Here is an 8959-nt window from a genome sequence, read left to right on the forward strand (position 1 = left end):
TTTCTTTCTTTCTTTCTTTCTTTCTTTCTTTCTTTCTTTCTTTCTTTCTTTCTTTCTTTCTTTCTTTCTTTCTTTCTTTCTTTCTTTCTTCCTTTCCCCTCCCCTCTAGCACCTGGACAAGGTTATCTGAACTATCTCATAGCTCCTTTGAGGAAGACTTCCAAAAGGGAACAAGGTAGAATGGAGAGAGGTACTCTTAGGGAGAAGTAAATCTATAATACTGACTTCATTACCTTACATTGTCCTTTCATGACACTGTGGTTCTTAGGTGCCTGTTTTACACTACTATATCCCTAATTTTCCACACAAATTTTAATTCTAGGCCAATTCCTATTTGCCACCCAGCAAGTTTCTGGGCTCCCTCCCACCTTTAGTTGGTCTATGGTCAGGGAGAGCTGACTTTTTTGTATATATGAAACAATGAGTCTCTGTTATATACTTTTTTTAAAAACCATGTGTTAAATTTAGCATAAATGTACCAACATGACCCTATTTGTCTATATCCCATCTAATCACTCTACTCTTTTCTGTTTATTCACATCCCTTCTAATGAAATGAAATTTCTCTCTTACAATAAAAGAAATGAATATATTGGTAAGGTCTGACCATGTAAGTCACATTCTGAACCTACCAAGAGGGAGAAAATATGTTTCAACAGCAATCTTCTGGAGCCATAACCAATATCTGCCTTGATTATAGTTCTTAAACCTTTCAAAGTTGTTCTCCTTTGCAACCTTATAGTAAATTTATGCTTCATTTTCCTGTTTTTCTCTTTACTCTGTATCAGTTGGTACATAACCTCCCCAACTTTCTCTGAATCTTTCCCTTTTTATTGTTTCTTATGGCATAATATTCCTTTACATTCATATGCTATAGGCTGTTCCCAATTGATGAGTACCAACTTTCCTTCAGATACTTGCTATAAAAAAGTGCTGTAATCAGTATTGCAATGCAGTATGGGTCCTTCTACTTTATCTTTGATCCATGAGTCAAAGGTTATATATAGTTTCATGATTTTTTTGAGAAAGGTACCAAATAGCTTTACAGAATGATTAGCCTAATTCATAGTACATTAGAGTGCCTGTCCTTCCTCAGCTGCTCCAACAATTGCTATTTTCCATTTTGATCATATTTGTCAATCTGAGGTGTGGAGAAGAATTTCAGAGTTGCTCATCTGCGTTTTCTTGTAATTATTTAAAATTTTTGCATATAAAGGTAGTTATGGCACACAAAGAATAGAATGCTGAACTTGGGGTTAGAAAAAATTGGGTCTGAATCATACCTCAGAAGTTATTTGGCTTTGTAACCCTAGCAAGTAATTTAAACTCTCCCAGCCTCAGGTTCTTTATCTGTAATGAGAAGAAAATGAGATAACATACACAAATGCTTTGTAAATCTTCAAGTGCTTTATAAATTCTAACAATTACTATATAGTTGTCAGTAGGTTTTATTTTTGTTTGACAAATACTTGTCCATATGTTCGACTATTATATTTTGGGGGAATGACTTTTGGTTTTAGATATTCATAATATTTATGTATATATTTTGTACCTTTATAAGTAAAATTGTCTGCAAAAGTTTCTTCCCATTTCATTTTTTCTTTTCTAATTCTGATTCTATCTGCATTGATTTGGTTTATGCCATACCTTCTCTATTTTATCTAGTAAAAATTGTCCTTTTTACATTTTATGGTCATTTCTGACTCTTGTTTTGTCAAGGCCTCTTCCCCTATTCATAATGATACTTCATTGCCCTCTACTCTAAATTGTTTATGATATGACTTTTTTAAATCTAGAGCTTATATCCATATAGAGCTTAATGTGTGTAGCATGTGGTGCTAGATGTTGGTCTGGTTTTTCCCAAAATGTTTACTAATTTTCCAGTCAGTTTTTATTAAATAGAGAATCCTTACCCCAGTAGTTGGTACAAAAAAGGTAGCTATTTTTAATGTGGCTATATCTTATTCCATTCAACAGAGGTATTCTCAGAGTTTCAAGTGAACTGATTCTCTGTGAAACAAATCATTCTCTTATTGGCTCATACTGGAATTCAGAAACATTTAGACTTTGTTGTTATGATTGGCATGCGTTTGTCTATTATTTCTAATTCTCTCCCTCTTTTTTCTTCCCATTCCCTTCTTCCCACTTCAGTTCCCTAGGAAGCATTTAATGGACTCTGAATTGCCAAATAACACCAAGAGAGTTCATTATCAAAAGGAATCCTACCATAACCATTCCACAAATTATCTGTCTAATCAATTCACATTTCATAGACTGGGTTTTCTTAAAGTGGGGACATCTCTTAGACTAATAGAAAGTTAAATCAGGTATGCAAATATTCAACAATGCATAACTTAGAGAGCATATTGGATTGAGAATATAGAAATCTGATTTGACAATTTTTCACTCATCTCAAGCCTCAGAATATAAAATCCTGAATCTGTGAATGAGTATTGGTAGCTATCAGGGAATAATCATATTGAATATCACCCACTACTCCCTTTTCTCTATGATCCTTGAAATCCTATGACTAAACCAACATGGCCCAGTCATAGCATGGTTATTCCTGGCGATTAGTATCCACATTTAAATCCTTCTGTCAGCATTACTTTTGACACACCAGCTTCTTTGGTCTACTGCTGCCAGTACCCAGATTTTGAGGACATGATTAGCCCCACTGAACTGTACTTCTCCCCCTACCCTTAATATTATGTCACTAAATTAATATCCAGTTTTACAGATCTCAGTAGAAAATATTTCCTACTCCAGAGTGATGTTAAGAGCTCTCCTATAGTTCAAGATGTATTGAGGATGAGAATTCACTTGTCTACTCACCAATAAATATTTCACACCAATAAACTCAGGCCTCTTTATTAAGGAAGAAAGATATGTATACCCTGTGACTCAGATATCCTATTGCTGGGCATATATCCCAAGAAGATCAAAGATAGAAAAAAAAGGTTCCTAATACACCAGAATGCTTATAAGAAATGGTTTTTGTAGTAGCAAAGAAATGAAAAAAAGTAGATGCTCTTGTTTGAGAAACGGCTAAGCAAATCAAAGCATACTTATTTTTCACAGTAGTTTATTCACGTTTTTATTTGGGGGTTTTGATACCATATGAGTATTCTCTTACAACAATGACCACTATGGAAGTAATATTTGTATGGTAATGCATATTTAACCTGGGTCAAATTGATTACTCTCTCCAGGAGGGAGGGAGGAGGGGAGTGAGGGGGATCATTTGAATCTCATAATTTCAGAAAACATCTGTCCAAAATTGTTACTACATGTAATGGAGAAAATACAATGTGTTTTTTTAAAGAAATAAAATGGGGGATAAAGAAATGGCTAAACAAATGGTAGCACATGAATGTAATAGAACATTATTGTGCAGCAAAAGAAATATGGAAAGATCAATATAAACCAATGAGAAGTGAAGAACAATATGCCATATGACCAAAACTGTGCAAATGGAAAAAATCAAAAAGAAAAGAAAAAAGAAGCTGCTAAGTAATTGTGATGGTCAGACTCAATCTCTTAAAAAAGAAGTGAGGATATGTCATTTTCCCTTCATTGCAGAAGTGGAGGACTACATGTATAGAGCACTGAATATTTCATTAGAAGGAATTGATGTGTTAGTTTTTTTTGAAATTTTTTAGTCTTTTAAAAATGTTCTGCTAATGAAATGAGTTACTCTTTGGTCATGTAATTGGGCATATTTTGGAAAATTATGGTGATGTTAAAATAAAAGTTATTTATAAAAATTTTAAAAACAAAAGGCATATAATATGGTTATGCAAATATATGGACAATGCTGCTGATAAAGTTTCGACACTGAATTATACTAAGTTATTTTTTTCACTGTGATATACTCTCCATAATCTAGCAATTCAAGAATAATATCTTAGGTATACTTGGAATCATAGAATTTTCAATCCGTGTAAACAAAAGCCCATGACCTTGTCCAAAGGCATACATCTTGTTATTGGTAGAGTTGAGGCTAGAATGTAGGTAATTTCATTTTTAGTTAATTCAAGTTAGTAAACATCTAACAAACAAATGCAATGTATAAAGCATAGTGCTAAGTGATTAGAATGGAAAGGCAGAATCAGATTCCCTACCCTCAAAAAGTTTCCATTTTGCTGGGATATGAAGGGGGAAAGATTATAGAATATACACACAAAAAGGAGTATAAAGAAAATTAAGAGGAGAAAGAACACTAACTGGGGGGATCAAGAAAGCTTTTGGGTTAAATACAACTCCTGAGCTATGCTCTGGAGGAAGTTAGGAGCTCTAAGTGTCAGAGAAGAAGAAGCACATTCTGGCAAAACTATAGATATAGGAAGTGGAATATTGTCTGTTGAGAATAAAACCTTAAACCTAATGAAATTTTAGAAAGAATTTTAAGTTGGATCAGCAGAAGAGAGATGGGACCATACGCTGTGATCTTAGGTTGTTTTTTTTTTTTAAGCCAGATTTTATATTCTCCTCTTTTATCTTCATCAAGAGACTTCTTAATTCTTCTACACTTTGTGTCATCCTAGTGGCATCATCTGCATATCTGAAATTGTTGATATTTTTCCTGACAACCTTAATTCCAGCTTTTGATTCCTCCAGCATGGCATTTTACAAGATGTATTCTGCATAAAAGTTAAATAAATAAGGTGACAATATATAGCCTTGTACTCCTTTTCCAATCTTAAACCAATCAGTTTTTCCATGTTTATTTTTAACTATTGCTTCTTGATTCACATACAAGTTCCTCAGGAGACAAGTAAGATGATCTGGTACTCCTATCTCTTCGAAGACTCTGCTGTGATACAAACAGTGGAAGACTTACATGTAGTTAGCAGAAGTAGACATTTTTTTTTCTGGAACTCCTTTGCTTTCTCCACAATTCTGTAAATGTGGGTAATTTGCTTTCTAGTCCTTCTGCCTCTTTGAAACCTATCTGCTCTTCTGGTAATTCTCAGTTCACATATTACTGAAGATTAGTTTGCAGAATCTTAATCAGAACCTTGCTGACATGTGAAACAAGCAAAATTGTTAGGTAATTTGAGCATTCTTTGGCATTACCCTTCCTTAATATTGGGACATAAACTGATCTTTTCCAATCTAGTGTCCACTTCTGAGTTTTCAAATATGCTGACATGTTGAGTGCAGCACTTTAACAGTATTATCTTCTGGGATTTTAAATAGCTCAGCTGAAATTCTGTCACCTCCACTAGACTTAGCAATGTTTCCTACAGCCCATTTGACTTCATTCTCCAGGATGTCTGGCTCTAGATCAGTAACCACACCATTGTGGTTATCAGTGATGTTAAGATCTTGTTTATTTATTTCTTCTGTATATTCTTGCCACCATTTCTTAATCTCTTCTACTTCTATTAAGTCTTTAGAAATTTTGTCTTTTATCTCACTCAGTTTTCCATAAAATATTCCCTTGATATGTCTAATTTTCTTGAAGAAATCCATTGTCTTTCCCATTCTATTGTTTTCTTCTATTTCTTTGCATTGCTCATTCAAGAAAAAACTCTAAAATTCTCTGGAATTCTACATTCAGTTGGGTATATCTTTTCCTTTTTCCTTTACTTTTCACTCTCCTTCTTTCCTCACCTATTTGTAAGGTCTATCTGATAGCCATTTTGCTTTTTTGCTCTTCTTTTTCTTTGGAATAGTTTTTTTTTGCTGCCTCCTATATAATATTACAAACCATTGTCTACAGTTCAGGAACTCTATCTACCAGATCTAATGCCTTAAATCTATTTATTACTTCTACTTCATATTCATAAGGGATGTTATTTAGGTGAGGCCTATGTGCTCTGATGATTTTCCTTATTCCATTCAACATAAATCTGAATTTTGCAATAAGAAGCTCATGATCTGAGCTATAGTCAGCTAAAGTACATAATCAATTTAATCTCAATATTGACCATCTAATGATGGACTTGTATAGAGTAACCTTTTGGGTTGTTGAAAAAGAGTCCTTACTATTATCAACATTATCTTGACAAAACCCTATTAGTCTTTGCTCAGCTTTATTTTGTTCCAAAGGCCAAAGATGCCTATTATCCCAATTATCTTTTGATTTCCCACTTTTGCATTCCAGACCCCAACAATGAATGTGACATCTTTTTTGGTGTCATTTCTAGAAGATATTGTAGGCCTTCATAGAACTGATTGATTTTGGCCAGCCTCTTCAGCATCCATGTCTGGAGCATTGACTTGTAATACTGAATGGTTTGCCTTGGATTCAAACATATCATTCTGTCATTTTTGAAAATTGTATCCAAGGACCTCTTTTCTCACTCTTTTATTGACTATAAGGGCTATCCCATTTCTTCAAAGGGGTTCTTACCCAAAGAGTATACATAATGATCATCTGATTTAAATTCACCCATTCCTATCCTTTTGAGTTCACTGATACCCAAGATGTTAATATTTAATCTTCCCATCTCCTATTTGACCACATCTAACTTACCTTGGTTTTTTCACCTTATATTTCAGGTTCAGATCATAGAGTAATATGAAATATTTCTGAAAAGAGACATCAAAGTCAGGTTTAATTTACCAGGTTGAAGATTGTGAATTTCATTTATTTATTTTTAAACCCTTAACTTCTGTCTTAGAACCAATACACAGTAAGTGCGGTAAAGGTTAGGCAATGGGGTCAAGTGACTTGCCCAGGGTCACAAAGCTAGGAAGTGTTGAGGCCAGATTTTAACCTAGGACCTCCCATCGCTAAGCCAGGCTCTCAATCCACTGAGCCACCCAGCTGCCCCCTAAGATTATTAATTTATTTTAACAACAATAGAAAACTACTAAAGATTTTTCAGCAAGTTGGTGCCTTATAAACGTAGTTATGTTAGCTAAAAGGAGGATGGGTTGAAGAGAGGAGAGAATAAATAGAAGAAAATAATGTTGAGGCTATTATAATAGTCTATATTAGAGATAATGGCAATCATCAGTGTGACCACTGTGGTGGTAAGAATAAGACAAGAGAAATCTTTGGGAAGCTGAATTTAGATATATTGGCAGCTGTTTGGAACATAGGCCAGAGAATCATAAAAACTATATAGATTTGGAGTTAGAAGATGCCTCTGATGTCATCTTGTACAATTCCCTCATTTTACAAATGAGGAACCTCATGAGATATAGAGAGATTAAGTGACTTGCCCACAGTCATATAGTTTTCAAGAGGCACAACCATAACATAAAAACAGGATTTCCAATTATTGCCATCACAATAATCCAGAAAATAGGTGTTTAGGACCTAAACTTAAGAGAAAAAAAGGTACTACCACCTTAGCACAAATTGTAGTAAAGGAACAGATACGAGAATTGTGGAGGTGGAAATGATAACTGCTAGAATATGTCAGTTAAGAAAAATTGAGATTATGAATTTGAAAGACTGGGAGAAATAAAGAATTTTGTAGGAGTGGTACTGGGGTACAAAATCCTGAGTTCTAATTTGGAAATGTTTGGAATATCTTATTTTCTTAGGCAGTTGGAGAGGCAGAGCTAGAGCTCAGAAGAGGAAATGGGGCTGAATATATAGTTCTGGGAGATATCTGCATAGAATTGATAATTAAATCTATGTGAGTAATAAGGTAATCAAGCGAAAGCGTAGAATAAGAAAAAAGAGAAGAGGACCCAGTGTAAGATCCTGAAGTATATGCAAGTTAAGATTTATTATGGATGATGGTTAATTCAGCAAAGGATACAGTGAACTGGTTAATGCAGGAACCATATCACAAAACCATGGAGAAGAGAAAATATCCAGGAAGATAGAATAGTTAACATTAACAAAAGGCTACAGAGAGGTAAAAAAAATGAGGATTGAGAACAATTCATCAGAATTGGAATGGATAGAAAGATAGATCCACTATTCACAGAAATATATATAAGGAACGTGATAATGAGCATTCAAAAATAAAGTTATCCATTGACCCATGAATGTCTAAAGAAACTATGATGGAATATTGCTTCACCTTAAGTATTTATTAAGAAATATGAAACATTTGAACTGATGGAGAATAAAATGAACAGAGCCAGGAAAACAATGAATATAAGGACCACAACAATTTAAATGGAAAGAAAAATAAAAACAATTGAATCACAGCTGAATGCTGGGCTATTCTGATGACCATATTTGACCCTGAATTAGGGATACAAGAATATACTTTACTCCTTTCTTTTCAAAAATTGGGAACTATGGGCATGGAAAACTTTTGGTGGTGTGTTAAATGATTTTACAGAATTTCTTTTTCATCCTCTTTCATCTTTATTCTTTGTTATAAGGGAGGGAAAAAGATAAATTGAGAAATGAAGGTATAAAAAGATATAAAAAGAAAGATATCAGTTCAAGTCATTTTTATCTGCCTTTTTGTTTTTTATTTGGTTTTGTTTTTAAGAATCCTGTGTGGCCTAAGTTTCAGAGCCATCAGCAAAACTTAGAAGGATGTCTCTTGTCTACTTGCCTTCTACATTTATGTTTCTCACCATTTCCCAGTCAGGATTTCCTGGATATGTGTTCCAGTACAGCCCTGTGGGAACTGCTCAAGACCCTGCCCCCAACACTGCATATTTGATGTAGAAGCACAAGTCTAGAAACACAACACAAGCAATCCTTTGAGGTATGTGTTTGGAAAGGCTGTCCTGGAAATAACAATAACCTCCTCTAATCACAGTTACAGCTATGACAACTATACTATGATCCTTATGGAGTTTATCATTGAAACTCAGTTTTCTTATAAATAAAATGAAAATTATAATATTTGTACTACCTATCTTACAGGATAGTTGTAAGTACTATATAAATGTGAGCTATTTCCACCTGGATAATCTGTTTTATGTCCTATATTATTCCCATAGATAAACAGATAATCTTCCATCCTAGCTTTGGATGGAAGCTTTGGCTACCTTAAGGATTTTCAAGCCAGACCAACTGAAATAAT

The sequence above is a fragment of the Gracilinanus agilis genome, chromosome 4 (assembly GCF_016433145.1).
Source record: "Gracilinanus agilis isolate LMUSP501 chromosome 4, AgileGrace, whole genome shotgun sequence".
Lineage (NCBI taxonomy): Eukaryota > Metazoa > Chordata > Mammalia > Didelphimorphia > Didelphidae > Gracilinanus > Gracilinanus agilis.